The sequence below is a fragment of the Aquarana catesbeiana genome, linkage group LG05, assembly GCF_042186555.1.
Source record: "Aquarana catesbeiana isolate 2022-GZ linkage group LG05, ASM4218655v1, whole genome shotgun sequence".
Classification (NCBI taxonomy): Eukaryota; Metazoa; Chordata; class Amphibia; order Anura; family Ranidae; genus Aquarana; species Aquarana catesbeiana.
In genome coordinates, this window is record NC_133328.1 from 247207462 (window position 1) to 247225334 (window position 17873).

A 17873-nucleotide genomic window follows, 5' to 3' on the forward strand; every position below is an offset into this window, starting at 1 on the left:
AATTCAAAATGCTTGTTTTTTCTGTGCCTTTACCTGCATTTTGGTTGGTGACAAAGTCTCTTTAAACTGGGAGGCTGATCAGAAGGAAAAAGTTGATATTTCAATATAACCATTTTGGTAGTGTACAAAGTAATAATGTATAGGGAAAGGAATTGTTTACAGTTTAGAATAAATTTATTGACTTGCCCTAATTATTTAGGTAATTTAGAGAAAATTACATGGAATTAAACTTTACATTTTAACTAGGATGAACTTATGTCACATAACTCATAAAATGCTTACACCTGGGCAGCTCCATCATTAACATTTTGACCAGAGAAATATATATCAATGAAAAAATACCATTCAATCACACTAGTGAACGTGAAACTTATAGAATTAATGGGTAGCAGCCAACATTGACATGTGTTCCCATACCTACAATGACAATAGAAAGTAAAAATGCAGGACTACCTATAATTGCTGTGAAGGCCATCCAAAAGAATGGTGGCACCCTTATGGGATAATAGTATCAACCTGTGTGACTACACCACAAATAAATACATAAACCAAAACATCAACAAAATAAATTGTGCCTTAAACTAGTGATAGCATAATAGCAATAATGAGTAAAATACGAGGGCGTGGCTTGGCGCGCGGCTGAGATGGCAGCTTAGAGAAGGAGCTGCGACGGTTCAGCAGCCTTCCACACGTCTCTCTGCACACCGCTCACAGAAGAATGTACAAAAAGCCACACACCAGATCCCGCCTCTCATCGGCTGCTCACAAAGGAAGTAACATATCTGAAATCTTCAGAAACCAGGCTTCTTCCCGGAGTAACATGCCTGGAGGCAAGATGGCACTGTCGCATGTGGAAGAGAACTTCAGCAAGGACTCCCAGTCAGCTGCAGAGGAAAATGGTAGAGGAACCCCCCCCACCCTGACCTCTCCCTTACATATGTAGACATGTCTGGCTTTGCAGCGGACATTAAATCCACGTTTTCAGTGACCATAACGGATCTTAAGTCCAACTTGTTAGTTCTCACAGAGAAGATGGCAGCTGCAGGGGCAGCAGGGAAGCATAGAGAAAAGGCGATACACAGATTAGAAAAGGTGACCACCTCTCACTCCCTGCACTTCATTGAAATAAACAGACATCTGGAGGACTTGGACAAGAGGGGAAGAAGAAACAATATCAGGATAGTAAACCATAACGGACGGCAACACATCCCTCGCTCACCAGAAGATGTTCCAGAGTTCTGCCACACATTACAACTCGGATCGATCTCCCGGATTGGTACCAGGAATTCCTCCTCCCACCCTTGGAACTGAGTACTCCGAGATCTCCTTTTACTTCCCCAGAATAACTACAATCTAAAAAGGGGTTCTCTACTTATTTAGGAATCTACTGATAAAAATACCCCAAAGCTTCTTTAAAGCAATCTCCTCGATCCAACTGAAATTCACCTGGGCTCACAAAACTCCCAGAATTAAATTTAGTCTGCTAGCCAAATCCAAGGCAAGAGGAGGGATGGGCATACCAGACTTCCGGAACTACTATTTCGCCCCCCACATTACTAGAATTATCGATCGGCATTGCCATCGAAGTCTCAAAGACTGGATCTCCTTAGAAGACAAACTGAGTCCTATCCCCCTACAATTTTCACCCCGGATCCCCTGGTCAAGTTACCCCCCGTTTCTGAAAACGCACCCTTTAGTAGACACCACGCTAGCAATCTTTCATCGACTGGTCAAACAGACATATCTACCCCACTGAGTCCCCTTACACCCCTACAGAATAACCTTGATTTCCAGCCTGGGATTGGGAACCATTTCCTACACCACTTAAACTCAACCAAGATCCTCATAGCTATGAATTGCTTCTGCAACAATCTGTTCAAAGAGCTCAGAGAGCTTAAGGCAGACAACAATACCCCTGACTTGCCATTGTGGACCTATTTTCAGGTTCGCAGCTATCTCAACCAACCCTCCCTTAAGGCAGCTTTAGTAGACAACCAACTGAGCTGGAGTCAGTGTGCTTGGAGGGTGAACCTCTCCAAAAGGCTACCTCTATCTCTTATACATGTTGATTTGAGACCGCTGTGGACCATGCAATGATAGATTCAGAGAGAGCAGGTTGAAGGCACTAAATATGCCAATTTCAGACAAGCAATGGCATGTATATTGACCCACAAATGTTCTCTCAGTACTAGAACACAGGAAACAGCTTATAAGCTATTCACCCATTGGTACGCCACACCAGTGAAACTCCACTCTTGGTTCCCACAAACCCCTGACATCTGCTGGCGTTGCCAAGAGGACAAAGGCACCCTATTGCACATTTGGTGGCAATGCCCTTTAATATCGCCATTTTTGGCCAAGGTCAAGGAGAAGATATATCTGATCATGGAGACGAGGTTGAAACTTGATGCAGCATGTTGTCTGCTCCATATCACATGTGTCTCATCTCAGAGATATAAAAACTCACTATCCAAAAATCTACTGAACGCAGCTAAATCACTCATACTGCTTTTCTGGAAATCTTCCTGAGTGACAACCATCCAGGACTGCCTGCATAGGATAGCTGATACCTGTGATATGGAGGAGACCATTGCTCAGTCAACTGATAACACTGAACAATTTCACAAAACCTGGTCCCCTTGGTTCTTGTTTAACTATTCTGAGGCATTTGAGAACCTGAAAGCAGCGCATTAGGATTAGGGAGTGCCTACGTCTTCCTAGGCTGCTTTGGACAAGAACCAACCTTCTATTCTATAAATGATGTTTACGGTCATTTCAACATGGCTTTGTGGCTATGAGCATTTCGACGTAGATAATACATTGAACGGACACACGGTTAACAAGGTTATACTCTTATATGGTAGGATCTATACTGGAACATAAGCTTCCCCACATCTTACCCCCACTATATCCTCTACCTCCCTTTCCTTTCTCACTTTTCACTGATTATTACCTCAAAGAACTCTCTATTCTAAATCCCTATCTTGCAACTTAAGTACTTCTCAACAGAAGGAATACACACAAACTGGCTCTAACCTCTGGTTACCAGAATACTTCCAATCACCACTTACCGTATAGGTTAAGTAGGTACAGTGGGGACAGAAAGTATTCAGAGCCCCTTAAATTTTTCACTCTTTGTTATATTACAGCCATTTGCTAAAATCATTTCGTTCGTTTTTTTTCCTCATCAATGTACACACAGCACCCCATATTGACAGAAAAACAGAGAATTGTTGACATTTTTGCAGATTTATTACAAAAGAAAAACTGAAATATCACATGGTCCTAAGTATTCAGACTCTTTGCTGTGACACTTATATACAGTATTTAACTCAGGTGCTGTCCATTTCTTCTGATCATCCTTGAGATGGATCTACACCTTCATTTGAGTGCAGCTGTGTTTGATTATACTGATTGGACTTGATTAGGAGAGCCACACACCTGTCTATATAAGACCTTACAGCTCACAGTGCATGTCAGAGCAAATGAGAATCACGAGGTCAAAGGAACTGCCTGAAGAGCTCAGAGACAGTATTGTGGCAAGGCACAGATCTGGCCAAGGTTACAAAAAAAATTCTGCTGCACTTAAGGTTCCTAAGAGCACAGTGGCCTCCATAATCCTTAAATGGAAGACGTTTGGGATGACCAGAACGCTTCCTAGAGCTGGCCGTCCAGCCAAACTGAGCTATCGGGGGAGAAGAGCCTTGGTGAGAGAGGTAAAGAAGAACCCAAAGATCACTGTGGCTGAGCTCCAGAGATGCAGTCGGGAGATGGGAGAAAGTTGTAGAAAGTCAACCATCACTGCAGCCCTCAACCAGTCGGGGCTTTATGGCAGTGGCCCAACGGAAGCCTCTCCTCAGTGCAAGACACAGTAAAGCCCGCATGGAGTTTGCTAAAAAAACACCTGAAGGACTCCAGAATGGTGAGAAATAAGATTCTCTGGTCTGATGAGACCAAGATAGAACTTTTTGGCCTTGATTCTAGACAGTATGTGTGGAGAAAACCGGACACTGCTCATCACTTGTCCAATACAGTCCCAACAGTGAAGCATGATGGTGGCAGCATCATGCTGTGGGGGTGTTTTTCAGCTGCAGGGACAGGACGACTGGTTGCAATTGAGGAAAAGATTAATGCGGCCAAGTACAGGGATATCCTGGACGAAAACCTTCTCCAGAGTGCTTAGGACCTCAGACTGGGCCGAAGGTTCACTTTCCAACAAGACAATGACCCTAAGCACACAGCTAAAATAATGACGGAGTGGCTTCACAACAACTCCGAGACTGTTCTTGAATGGCCCAGCCAGAGCCCTGACTTAAACCCAATTGAGCATCTCTAGAGAGACCTAAAAATGGCTGTCTACCAATGTTTATCATCCAACCTGACAGAACTGGAGAGGATCTGTAAGTATGAATGGCTGAGGATCTCCAAATCCAGGTGTGAAAAACTTGTTGCGGCTTTCCCAAAAAGACTCATGGCTGTATTAGATCAAAAGGGTCCTTCTACTAAATACTGAGCAAAGGGTCTGAATACTTAGGACCATGTGATATTTCAGTTTTTCTTTTTTAATAAATCTGCAAAATTGTCAACAATTCTGTGTTTTTCTGTCAATATGGGATGCTATGTGTACATTAATGAGGAAAAAAAATGAACTTAAATGATTTTAGGAAATAGCTGCAATATAACAAAGAGTGAAAAATTTAAGGGGGGTCTGAATACTTTCCGTCCCCACTGTACATGTTATTTTGTGTATTACTTTACTGTAGGTTTGTTGTTTGCTAAATTGGAGCTGCGACTCCATACTTATACTTTCATTTTCTTCAATAAACTTGGATGTTAAAAAAAAAAAAAATAATGACTAAAACACAAAAGAAGCTTATGTGCATATAAACTATAAAATGACTGTTAATATATAATCTTCCCACACATAAAATATACAGTCCTGACAGTTTTTATGTTATAGTAACAGTCATTATTGTATATAGTTAATTTTCTTTCAAAAACAGTACTCCTTGTGAAATGTGTTCTCTTGATCTATGCAATAGGGAATACATGACTGATAATCCACCATGTTAATCCTCCACCTCATGTATTAGCAGTTTACCTCCATGTGTGGACCTATCTGTATATAGGTTAAAAGTGCATTTTCCCTTTAAATTGGGACCACCATTAATATTAAGCAGCTTTCCTCCTGGCATACACCTACCAAGTGTTTGGTAAGTATTTGAATAACACCCAGTGGTTAATTCTCTTCCTTGATCCACCACTTCCAATAAGGGATTTACTCAAAGAAACAAGAATGTACCATCATCGTGCAGATTGTTATAAAAAACATAAGTATAATACAAAAACCTTATACTCTCACATTTATATCTAAAATCATATGCAATAGTGAATGTATAACTCCTCCACCATATATACTGACAGATCACTTTCATAGACAGACCTATATATGGATAGGTCAGGAGCGCTTTTTCCCCTTTAAATTGGGATCTGTAATAGCAGTGGTTGCCTCTCCTCCTGTTGTGCACGTTTAAATACTAGGTAAGCAGAGGCGGCTCTCTAATTAGGCGGTCGCCTAAGGCCTTGCGCTCATAGGGGCCTCGCAGCTGCCTAATTTGCCTTTGAGGCTGGCCCACAGAGCACCCATGGATTAGACAAAGCTGCACCTGTCGCTCTCTGGCTCCTGTCATGTCTGTAAAGACACGACTGCACGCGGGTATGAATTATCCTCCCCCTCTCTCAGCTCTTTCTGGTGTTCCCCCTGTTCTCCGGCGCTGTTGGCAAAAATCTTACAGGGGAGGAGGTGGAGCTGCAGCTGACAAGTTCTGGGATGGGAGTAAATGCTCATTTACTGAGAGCTCATTGCCGAGATCGGAGATCCCACAGGGGGATACAAGCAGCGCGAGTCCATTCTGCAGGGTGTGTGCAGGGTGGTAAGTTGGCGGGGTTTTGCAAGTTTCCAGGAGATATTGCTGTGCAGCAACTTGAAGAAGGGTGTTGAGATGCGGGGGGGGGGGGGGTGAGAGCAATGTCTGCAGGGAGGTGCCAGGCCAGTTCTGGTGCTGAGTAGTGAATCAGAAAAAGTACCGCGCTAACCTAATGGAAACTAAAAAAAATGTAGCTGGAGCTCGAAAATGTGAGATATATACAAAACAGTAAATACAACAAAGAAAAGAAAGCTGCACAAAATCATAAATAGAATAAAACAGTGAATAGATACCCGTGAAATACTCTAGGTATCATTGCAGGTGAATAATGGAAATAAACAATTCTCAAAAAAAAGTTTAAAATATGAACAGTCCAGTGAAGAAATCCAGTGAATTCTAGTGAAAGTGAATAGAACTCTTAGGTGCTCGTAGAACTCGTATGAGGACGGGCGGCCAGCTTGCAGACACCCGTCCGCATACGAGGTACACCGTGATGACGTCAGCTCCCAGGGTTGACGTGCTGACGTCATCGCGGTGTACCTCGTATGAGGACGGGTGTCTGCAAGCCGGTGTCTTGTCAAATACAGTCCCCTATCATATAGTGTCCGCCCTGTACTGCGCAGGCGCAGTATAGAGGACAAACGAGACGCCGAAAGTCTCCGAAGTTCAACATCTGATCGTCAGCTGTACACGGCGCCTGTGCTTTTATTCTCACCCTATGTCCAGGTTCATTCCCTACTATCCAAGTGGACATAGAGTGAGAATAAATAGTTGCCGAGCGCAGCGAGGCCGTGCCCGAAGCGTGGCGAGCGAAGCGAGCCCGCGAGGGGCCCTCTTACACTGCCATCGCTAACAAGTGCTGAAGCGCCGTGTACAGCTGATGGTCAGCTGATCAACTTCGGACACTTTCGGCATCTCCTTCTGCTCCGTACTGCGCAAGCGCTGCGCCTGCGCAGTACGGAGCGGACACTATCCGATTAGGAGGACAGTATATGTCAGAACACCGGCCGGCAATTGTTTCTTGGATGGTTTTATCTGCAATTGTTTGTAAGTGTAACCTTTTTATTTTAATAAATCCTTATATACTGATTCACACTATGGTGAGCTTCTCTCCATTTCTGTGAGTCCCTTGATCGATGCCTGCCTCGTATATCTGCTGACCTGAGGTATCCTGGCTTGCTGTTGGTGTTGACCATAGAGAGTTGCTGCTGCTGGAATGGTGTCTGGATATTGATTCACTATACAGGCTTGCTAAAGCTTGCCCTCCGGTAAGCCTGCAATTTATGTGGTGGTGGATCACATCAGAGGGTAGTGTCTGTGCACCTAGGAGTTCTATTCATTTTCACTAGAATTCACTGGATTTCTTCACTGGACTGTTCATATTTTAACCTTTATTGGGAATTGTTTATTTATTTTCATCATTCACCTGCAACGATACCTAGAGTGTTTCACGGGTATCTATTCACTGTTTTATTTATGATTTTGCGGCGCAGCTTTCTGGTGCATACTAGTGGTCTCTGTAGTGCTAGAGCAATCCATTAGGGCTTGTTCACACCATATACAGTATCTCACAAAAGTGAGTACACCCCTCACATTTTTGTAAATATTTTATTCTATCTTTTCATGTGACAACACTGAAGAAATGACACTTTTCTACAAAGTAAAGTAGGGAGTGTACAGCTTGTAAATTTGCTGTCCCCTCAAAATAATTCAACACACAGCCATTAATGTCTAAACCACTGGCAACAAAAGTGAGTACACCCCTAAGTGAAAATGTCCAAATTGGGCCCAATTAGCCATTTTCCCTCCTCAGTGTCATGTGATTTGTTAGTGTGAAGTGTGAATGATGAGCAGGTGTGTTAAATTTGGTATTATTGCTCTTATGCCCTGTACACACGATCGGACATTGATCGGACATTCCGACAAAATCCATGGATTTTTTCAGACGGATGTTGGCTCAAACTTGTTTTGCATACTAACGGTTGCACAAAGGTGTCGGAAAATCCGATCATTCTGAACGCGGTGACTTAAAACACATATGTTGGGACTATAAACGGGGCAGTAGCCAATAGCTTTCGTCTCTTAATTTATTCTGAGCATGCGTGGCACTTTGTGTGTTGGAATTGTCCACACACGGTCGGAATTTACGCAAACGGATTTTATTGTCGGAAAATTTTATAGCTGCTCTCAAACTTTGTGTGCCGATGGAAAAAGTCCGATGTAGCCCACACACGGTCGGAATTTCTGACAAGAAGCTCCGATCGCACATATTCCATCGGAAAGTCCGGCCGTGTGTACAGGGCATTACTCTCTCATACTGGTCACTGGAAGTTCAACATGGCACCTCATGGAAAAGAACTCTCTGAGGATCTGAAAAAAAGAATTGTTTCTCTACATAAAGATGGCCTAGGCTATAGGAAGATTGTCAAGACCCTGAAACTGAGCTGCAGCACGGTGGCCAAGACCATACAGCGGTTTAACAGGTCAGGTTTCACTCAGAACAGGCCTCGCCATGGTCGTCCAAAGAAGTTGATTGCACGTGCTCAGCATCATATCCAGAGGTTGTCTTTGGGAAATAGATGGTATGAGTGCTGCCAGCATAGCTGCAGAGGTTGAAGGGGTGGGGGGTCAGTCTGTTAGTGCTCAGACCATACTCCGCACACTGCATCAAATTGGTTTGCATGGATGTTGTCCCAGAAGGAAGCCTCTTCTAAAGATGATGTACAATAAAGCATGCAAATAGTTTGGCAAAGACAAGCAGACTAAGGACATGGATTACTGGAACCATGTCCTGTGGTCTGATGAGACCAAGATAAACTTATTTAGTTCAGATGATTTCAAGCGTGGGTGGAGGCAACCGGGTGAGGAGTACAAAGACAAGTGTGTCTTGCCTACAGTCAAACATGGTGGTGGGAGTGTCATAGTCTGGGGTTGCATGAGTGCTGCATGCACTGGGGAGCTAAAGTTCATTGAGGGAACCCTGAATGCCAACATGTACTGTGACATACTGAAGCAGAGCATGATCCCCTCCCTTCGAAAAATGGGCCGTAGGGCAGTATTCCAACATGATAACGACCCCAAACATACCTCCAAGACGACCACTGCCTTGCTAAAGAAGCTGAGGGTAAAGGTGATGGACTGGCCAAACATGTATCCAGACCTCTATTGAGCATCTGTGGGGCATCCTCAAACAGAAGGTGTTGGAGAACAAGGTCTCTAACTTCCACCAGCTCAGTGATGTTGTCATGGAGGAGTGGAAGAGAACTCCAGTGGCTACCTGTGAAGCTCTGGTGAACTCCATGCCCAAGAGGGTTAAGGCAGTGCTGGAAAATAATGGTGGCCACACAAAATATTGACACTTTGGGCCCAATTTGGACATTTTTACTTACGGGTGTACTCACTTTTGTTGCCAGTGGTTTAGACATTAATGGCTGTGTGTTGAGTTATTTTTAGGAGACAGCAAACTGAAACTGTTATACAAGCTGTACACTCACTACTTTACATTGTATCAAAGTGTCATTTCTTCAGTGTTGTCACATGAAAAGATATAATAAAATATTTACAAAAATGTGAGGGGTGTACTCACTTTTGTGAGATACTGTACTTTCAACCCATCTGCCCCCCCTGCTGCACATGCCACCCACCCCCATTCACTCCGTGCCCCCCTCCTGCAGATGCCACCCTCCCCCATTCACTCTGTGCCCCCCCTCCTGCAGATGCCACCCACCCCTATTTACTCCGTGCCCCCCCACCTGCGCATGCCACCCCCCTCCTGCATATGCCACCCACCCCCATTCATTCCGTGCCCCCCTCCTGAACATACCATCCACCGCCATACACTCAGTGCCCTCTCCTGTGCATACCACCCACTCCTATTCACACCATGCCCCCCTCCTGCACATACCACCCACCCCCCATACACTTTGTGCCCCCCTCCTGCACATACCACCCACTGCCATACACTCCGTGCCCCCCTCCTCCACATGCCACCCACCCCTATCCACTCTGTGCCCCCCTCCTGTGCATACCACCCACCGTCATACACTCCGTGCCCCCCTCCTGCACATACCACCCACCATCATACACTCCGTGCCCCCCTCCTGTGCATATCAACCACTGCCATACACTCCGTGCCCTTCTCCTGCACATACCATCCACCCCTATTCACTCCATGCCCCCCTCCTGCACATACTACCCACCACCATACACTCCGTGGCCCCCTCCTGCACACACCACCCACCGCCATACACTCCGTGCCCCCCTCCTGCACATACTACCAACCGCCATACACTCCCTGCCCCCCCTGCACATACCACCCACCCCTATTCACTCCTGCGCATACCACCCACCTCCTGCGCACTCCCCCTATTCACCCCTATACCACCCACCGCCATACACTCCATGCCCCCCACCTGCAGATACCACCCACCGCCATACACTCCGTGCCCCGCTCCTGCACATGCCATACACTCCATGCCCCCCTCCTGCACATACCAACCACCCATATTCACTCTGTGCCCCCCTCCTGCACATACCACCCACTACCATAACCCTGTGTCCCCCTCCTGCACATGCCATACACTCCGTGTCCCTCTCCTGCACATTCTACACACCGCCATACACTTCATGCCCCTCTCCTGCACATACTACCCACCCCCATTCACTCCACACTGTACATTCCCTATTTACCATTACCACATTCTGCACCATGTAAGTCATCTCAGACCCTATTTAACCACATTCGCTTTAAGCAGCTCTCACACACCGGCCCACTAATTTCATGATAAGACCAGCATCCCACTTCAGTTCTCCTCTACCCATCCCTCAACTCCTACCCACTCCCCCCTTTTTACCCCTCCTCCTTCTCCCCTACCCCATTGTTCCAAGTCCCATCCCCCACCCCCATTTTTTCAGGGACGAAGGAAGGAAGGACCCTGAGGCAGAGCATCTTACTACTGCTTGTGTGGGTAGGATGTGTACTGCACCAATCCTTGCTGACCCTCCTCTCCTATTCATCCCAGGTGATTGGCGCAGTACACATCCCACCCACACAAGCAGCAGCAGTAATAACATGCTCCACCTCGGGGTTCTTCCTTAACCCCTGCAAAGGTTGTGAATGGGGCCTCATGTCTAAATATTGCCTAAGGCCTCACAAAGCCTAGAACCGCCTCTGTAGGTATATAATGGGCAACTCTCTTCCTTGATCCACCACTCTCAATATAGATTAAATTTAGTCTTTCGCAGAGCTTCACTTTTTTTGCTTTTTCCGCAATATACTGTCAAAAAGAAAGCAGAAGCCCCAGGTCAGCAATGTCTAACCTCATAGTGTGGATAGTGGAATGTTCCCCTCCATTTCTGTAAGCTGGACACAACCATCAGACGTTATTCAAAAATACTTAACAAACACTTAAAGGTGTATGCCAGGAGGAAAGCTGCTTAAAAGTAATGGCGGTCCCAATTTAAAGGGGAAATGCGGTTGTGACTTATAAACACATAGGTCTAGACATGGAGGTGAGCTGCTAATACAGAAGGTGGTGGATTATCAGTCATATACTGTATTCACTATCGCATAGATCAAGAAAGCTTTTCCCAAGGAGAACTGTGTTTGAAAGAAAATGTAACATACAAAATATTGACTGTTTCTATAACATAAAAACTGATAGGAGTGTATATTTAATGTGTGAGAAGTTTATATATTGACTGTCATTTTATGGTTCATATGCACATAAGCTTCTTTTGTGTTTTAATTATACAAGGGTGTCACTATTATGCTATCACTAGTTTGAGGCACAATTTATTTTGTTGATGTTTTGGTTAATGTATTTATTTGCAGTGTAGTCACACAGGTTGATACTATTATCCCATAAGGAAGGGTGCCACCATTACCTTTGTATGGTGTCTTCATAGCAATTATAGGTAGCGCTGCATTTTTACTTTTTATTTTGGCCAGAGCTGATGGTCAGAATTCATGCATATCCCCATCTTCTACGTCCCATGATTGCTCAGTAAGGGTTACTCATCATTGTTATGGACCAGCAGATAAGTGGGGGAGGGGGGACAGCCCAACTGACCTTTAAAGTGGATGTAAACCTCAGACATAAAATATGAACAAAGCATATATCTCTATAGTGTGTTCTTGTACCAATTAAGAGCATTAATTAAACGTTTAATTTCTGTCTGCTGCATCGTTCATCTGCTATCAACATGAATCGCTTCATTTTCCTCACACCAAGAGAAAAAAAAAAGATATCAGGGGAGGGACCTCCACCTGATTGAAAGCCTCAGTTCTGTTCCTGTGTGCTATGTGCATGGGATGTGTCCCTTCCCTCCAATCAGCTTTCAGAGCTCAACTCACTGAGCTCTGCAGAGTGTAGCTTCAGCTCTCCGCCCCTTTTTTTTCTGACAGCTCAGACAAGCTTTACGTATTCTGGACTCAGACAGATGCAGAGAACTGAAGGCTGCAGATACAACTTATATAGGAGGATTTGTTTCATCTCTTTTTTATAACCTGAGACCAGTTACTTCAGTGGGTATATGTAAGGGATTACATCCACTTTAATGTAGGCATCTCTTGGTGTCTGTTATACATGTATTCTTTAAGATTAAAACCCCTAGAGTGATTTGAAACAAAAGTGAGTACACCCCTAAATTAATATGTCCAAACTGGGCCCAATTAGCCATTTTCCCTCCCCAGTGTCATGTGACTCAGGTCTCAGGTGTGAATGGGGAGCAGGTGTGTTAAATTTGGTGTTATTGCTCTCATTCCCTCATACTGGTCACTGGAAGTTCAACATGGCACTCCATTCCAAAGAACTCTCTGAGGATCTGAAAAAAAAAAAGAATTGTTGCGCTACATAAAGATGGCCTAGGCTATAAGAAGATTACCAAGACCATGAAACTGAGCTGCAGCATAGTGGCCAAGACCATACAGCGGTTTAACAGGACAGGTTCCTCTCAGAACAGGCTTCACCATGGTCGACCAAAGATTTGAGTGCATGTGCTGGGCGTCATATCCAGAGGTTGCCTTTGGGAAATAGACGCATTAGTGCTGACAGCATTGCTACAGAGGTTGAAGAGGTGGGGGATCAGCCTGTCAGTGCTCAGACTACTGTACGTCACACACTGCATCAAATTGGTCTGCATAGCTGACGTCCCAAAAGGAAGCCTCTTCTAAAGATGATGCACAAAAAAGCCTGCAGTTTGCTGAAGACAAGCAAACTAAGGGCATTAGTACTGGGGAGCTACAGTTCATTGAGGGAACCATGAATGTCAACATGTACTGTGACATACTGAAGCAGAGCATTATTATTATAATTATACAGGATTTATATAGCGCCAACAGTTTACGCAGCGCTTTACAATATGAAAGGGAGACAATACAGTTATAATACAATAAAATACAGGAGGATTAAGAGGGCCCTGCTCAGAAGAGCTTACAATCTAATTGGGTGGGGCAGGTGGTACAAAAGGTTGTACCTGTGGGGAATGAGCTGATTGAAGTGGTAAAAGATTATTTAGAGACGTGATAGGCTTTCCTGAAGAGATGAGTTTTCAGGGATCGCCTGAAGGTAGCAAGAGTAGGGGATAGCCGGACAGGTGGAGGTAGCGAGTTCCAGAGGATGGAAGAGGCTCTGGAGAAATCCTGGAGACGAGCATGAGAGGAGGAGACGAGAGAGCTTGAGAGTAGGAGGTCTTGAGAAGAGCAGAGAGGACAATTTGGGTGATATTTGGAGACAAGATTGGTGATGTAGCTCGGGGCAGAGTTGTGAATGGCTTTGTATGTTGTGGTTAGTATTTTGAATTTAATTTGCTGGGTGATGGGAGCCAGTGTAGGGATTGGAGGAGAGGGTTGGCAGACACTGAGCAGTTGGTAAGGTGGATAAGTCTGGCAGCAGCATTCATGATAGATTGAAGAGAGGATAGCCTATGGAGAGGCAGGCCAATGAGAAAGGAGTTGTAATAGTCAAGGCAAGAGATAACAAGGGAGTGAATGAGGAGCTTGGTGGTTTCATTTGTTAAAAAGAGGCGAATTTTAGAGATGTTATGGAGGTGAATTCTACAAACTTTTGTCAACGATTGGATTTGAGGCTGAAACGACAAGTCAGAGTCTAGGATTACACCTAGTACCCTGGCGTGAGGGGAGGGACTGATGGTTGCATTGTTGATTTTGATGGAAAAGTCATGGAGGGGTGCACGGGCGGGGGGGTATTAATAGCTCAGTTTTAGAGAGATTTAGTTTAGGGAAGTGGTGCGACATCCATGCTGATATGTGAGTTAGTAAGTTAGTAATGCGAGAGGAGACAGATAGATCTGGGTGTCATCAACGTATAAGTGGTATTGGAAGCCGTGGGCGGTTATCAAGTGACCAAGGCAGAAGGTGCAGATAGAGAAGAGAAGGGGTCCAAGAACAGAGCCTTGGGGGACCCCCACAGAAAGGGGCAATGGAGAGGAGGAGACAGAGTTGTAGGTGACACTGAAGGAGCGCTGTGATAAATAGGAAGAGAACCAGGATAGAGCAGAATCTAGGAGGCCAAGGGAATGTAGTTTATTGAGAAGGAGCGTTTGGTCAACAGTATCAAAGGCCACAGAGAGGTCAAGTAGTAGGAGTATGGAGTACTGGCTGTTGGTTTTAGCAGTTAGTAAACCATTAGTGAGTTTTAGTAAGGCAGTCTCTGTGGAGTGCTGTGAGCGAATGCCAGACTGTAAAGGGTCAAGAAGGTTATTTTCACTGAGGTAGGAGCTAAGACGGTTGTAGACTAAGCGTTCTAGAAGTTTGGAGGTGAATTGGAGCAATGAGATGGGTCTTAAGTTGTTGGGGTTGGTAGGATCCAGTGAGGGCTTTTTAAGTATGGGAGTGATCTGCGCATGTTTTAGAGGGGAGGGAAAGGTGCCACTAGAGAGGGAGAGATTGAAGATGTGAGTGAGGGAGCATAGGATAGAAGAAGAGGGTGACCGTAGTAGTTGTGAGGGAACAGGATCCAGGGGACAATTGGTTAGGTGGGCATCTGAGAAAAGTTTTGTAACCTCTTCAGTAGTAGCCAATTCAAAAGAGGAGTGTTGAATGTGCTGTTAGGCAAGGTATGTTGGGTGGAGAAGATATACGCACAGCGGAGGTGTCCTCACAAATTGCATCAATCTTGTCTTTGAAGTGATTGGCAATCTCTTGGGCAGCGAGTGAGTTAGTGGGTAGCGGGGGTGGGGGACGAAGCAGAGAGTTAAAGGTTGAGAAGAGCTGATGGGGACTGGATGACAAGGAGTTAATAAGAGAGACAAAGTAGGCTTGTTTGGCAGCATGGAGGCATGAATTGTATTTTAGAAGGGCAGATTTATATAGGGTGAAGTCTTGTAGGCATTTAGTTTTACGCCACAGTCGATAAAGAGCACGGCAATGTCTCTTGAGATTTCTAGTGTTGTCAGTTTGCCAGGGTTGTAACAGTTGGGGCCCGATTCTGCGTTTGGTTAGAGGAGCAAGTGCATCTAGTGATGATGAGAGTGAACTGTTGTAGATAGAGGTGGCCAGGTCAGGACAGGACGGGGAGAGATTACGTCATATAGGTGGTCAGTAGCAGAATAGAGAAGAGAAGGGTTAAAGTGGCGAAGGTTTCTACAAGTAATTGTTTGCTGCTTGGAGGGATGGGTGGTTGGAGGCCAGGATACAGTGAAAGTAATGAGGTTGTGATCAGAGAGAGGAAAGGGAGTGTTAGTGAGGTTGCCAGGGTTGCAGAGATGGGAGAATACAAGGTCAAGGGTATTACCATTGGAGTGAGTGAAAGTATGTGTCCATTGGGTTAGGTCAAAAGATGAGTTTAAGTCGAGAAGTTTAGCTGTAGTTGGGCTGTTAACATTGACAAAAATGTTGAAGTCACCAAGAATGATAGTGGGTATTTTAGAGGAGAGAAAGTAGGGTAGCCAGGCAGCAAAGTCATCAAGAAAGTGCGATACCAGTCCAGGAGGCTGATAAATTGCTGCAATCCCCAGTGAAATGGGAGAAAACAGACGAATACAGTGCATCTCAAAAGAAGAGAGGGATAGAGAGGGAGGGACAGGAAGCACTTGGAAGGTGCTTTGTGGGGATAGAAGGAAGCCAACTCCACCTCCTTCCTGTCTGTTGGGTCTGGGGGAGTGAGTCCAATGGAGACCACCATCGGAGAGGGCAGCAGGAGAAGCTGAGTCAAAATTTTGAAGCCAAGTTTCTGTTATGGCGAGTATGTTAACGCCATGAGAGATGAAGAGGTCATGTATAGATGTTAGCTTGTTAGCTTGTTCCAAAGAGCGCATGAGATTGGTGGGCTGCTTTGAGGAAGCAGGGGGATAGAAATTAAACTGAGTGGATTGCAGTGGTTGCCAGAGGGGGAGGGGTATCGGATATGTGGCTTGCAGTTGGAAAATGGTGGGCCAGGATTAGAAGAAATGTCACCTGAGACTAGGAGAAGGAGGAGGGCAAGAAAGACAAGATGGGAGTGGGATGTGCATGAGTGCACGTGTCTAGTGGCCCTGGTGTTTATGTCAGCATGTGGGTGCAGCAAATGCAGGAGATGATGGATGCCATAGTAGTGAGAGGGTAGGAGTGAGGGTGATATGTGCATGCTGCAGGGAAGAGAGGAGGGGTAGAGTAAAGATAATTTGAGGATAGAGGACACTGATGTGAAAAGGAAAAGTATGATCCCCTCCCTTCGGAGACTGGGCCGCAGGGCAGTATTCCAACATGATAATGACCCCAAACACACCTCCAAGACATTTACTGCTTTGCTAAAGAAGCTGAGGGTAAAGGTGATGGACTGGCCAAGCATGTCTCCAAACCTAAACCCTACTGAGCATCTGTGGGGCATCCTCAAACGGAAGGTGGAGAACTAACTAACATCCACCACCTCGTCATGTCATCATGGAGGAGTGGAAGAGCACTCCAGTGGCAACCTGTGAAGCTCTGGTGAACTTCATGCCCAAGAGGGTTAAGGCAGTGCTGGAAAATAATGGTGGCCACACAAAATATTGACACTTTGGGCCCAATTTGGACATTTTCACTTAGGGGTGTACTCACTTTTGTTACCAAAGGTTTAGACATTAATGGCTGTGTGTTTAATTATTTTGAGGGGGCAGCAAATTTACACTGTTATAAAAGCTGTACACTCACTACTTTACATTGTAGCAAAGTAATTTCTTCAGTGTTGTCACATGAAAAGATATAACAACATATTTACAAAAATGTGAGTACTCACTTTTGTGAGATACTGTATAAAAAAAAAAAATCTATATATAGATAGATAGATAGATAGATAGATAGATAGATAGATAGATAGATAGATAGATAGATAGATCTATCTATCTATAGATATATATATATATATATATATATATCTATAGATAGATATGATAACAGATACCCGGAAAACCTCTGAAGTAGCCGACAGAGACCTGGGAAAAAGGTGATTCATGGTTCCCATTCATCCACCTCCAGTCCATCACCCACCAGGGACCTATGCAGAGATGGGAGAGCTCTATGTTGGATGACCTGCACATGGGTTAAGATCCAAGTCACAGACAGCAAGAGTTGATAAGTATACCATTCTTATGGACCTTTGTCTTTTGCTTATGAACTTGTCTACAAAGAACTGTGTATATATTCTAACAACTTGATGACTGATATGGAACATATGGACAGGCCAACTATCATTGTTTCCTGCTACTAACTGGATAACTTTTACAGTGTGAGGGAGGTTTTCCCGGGAATCTGTTATCATAAATGACATTTACATATAACCCCTAGTGGGTCTCCATGTACAGAGGTACAACTTATAAGCCTGCAATCTACCTCCTCTGGACCACTGTATCCTTCTTCTACTTGAGTCATCATATATGCCTTATATATCCTGGAATACACAGTTGGAATTTCTAGATCCCGAGTTATAGCACATATGTGGATATCTGGAATTTTGCCCTTATACAGAG

The 17873-nt window shown here is 44.7% G+C and overlaps 1 protein-coding gene across 3 annotated transcripts in view; it reads right to left on the reverse strand.

Annotated features, from left to right (window-relative positions):
* The window catches only part of PKD1L1 (polycystin 1 like 1, transient receptor potential channel interacting), a 412276-nt gene that overhangs the window by 294111 nt on the left and 100292 nt on the right, over positions 1 to 17873 (reverse strand). The window lies entirely within an intron of this gene.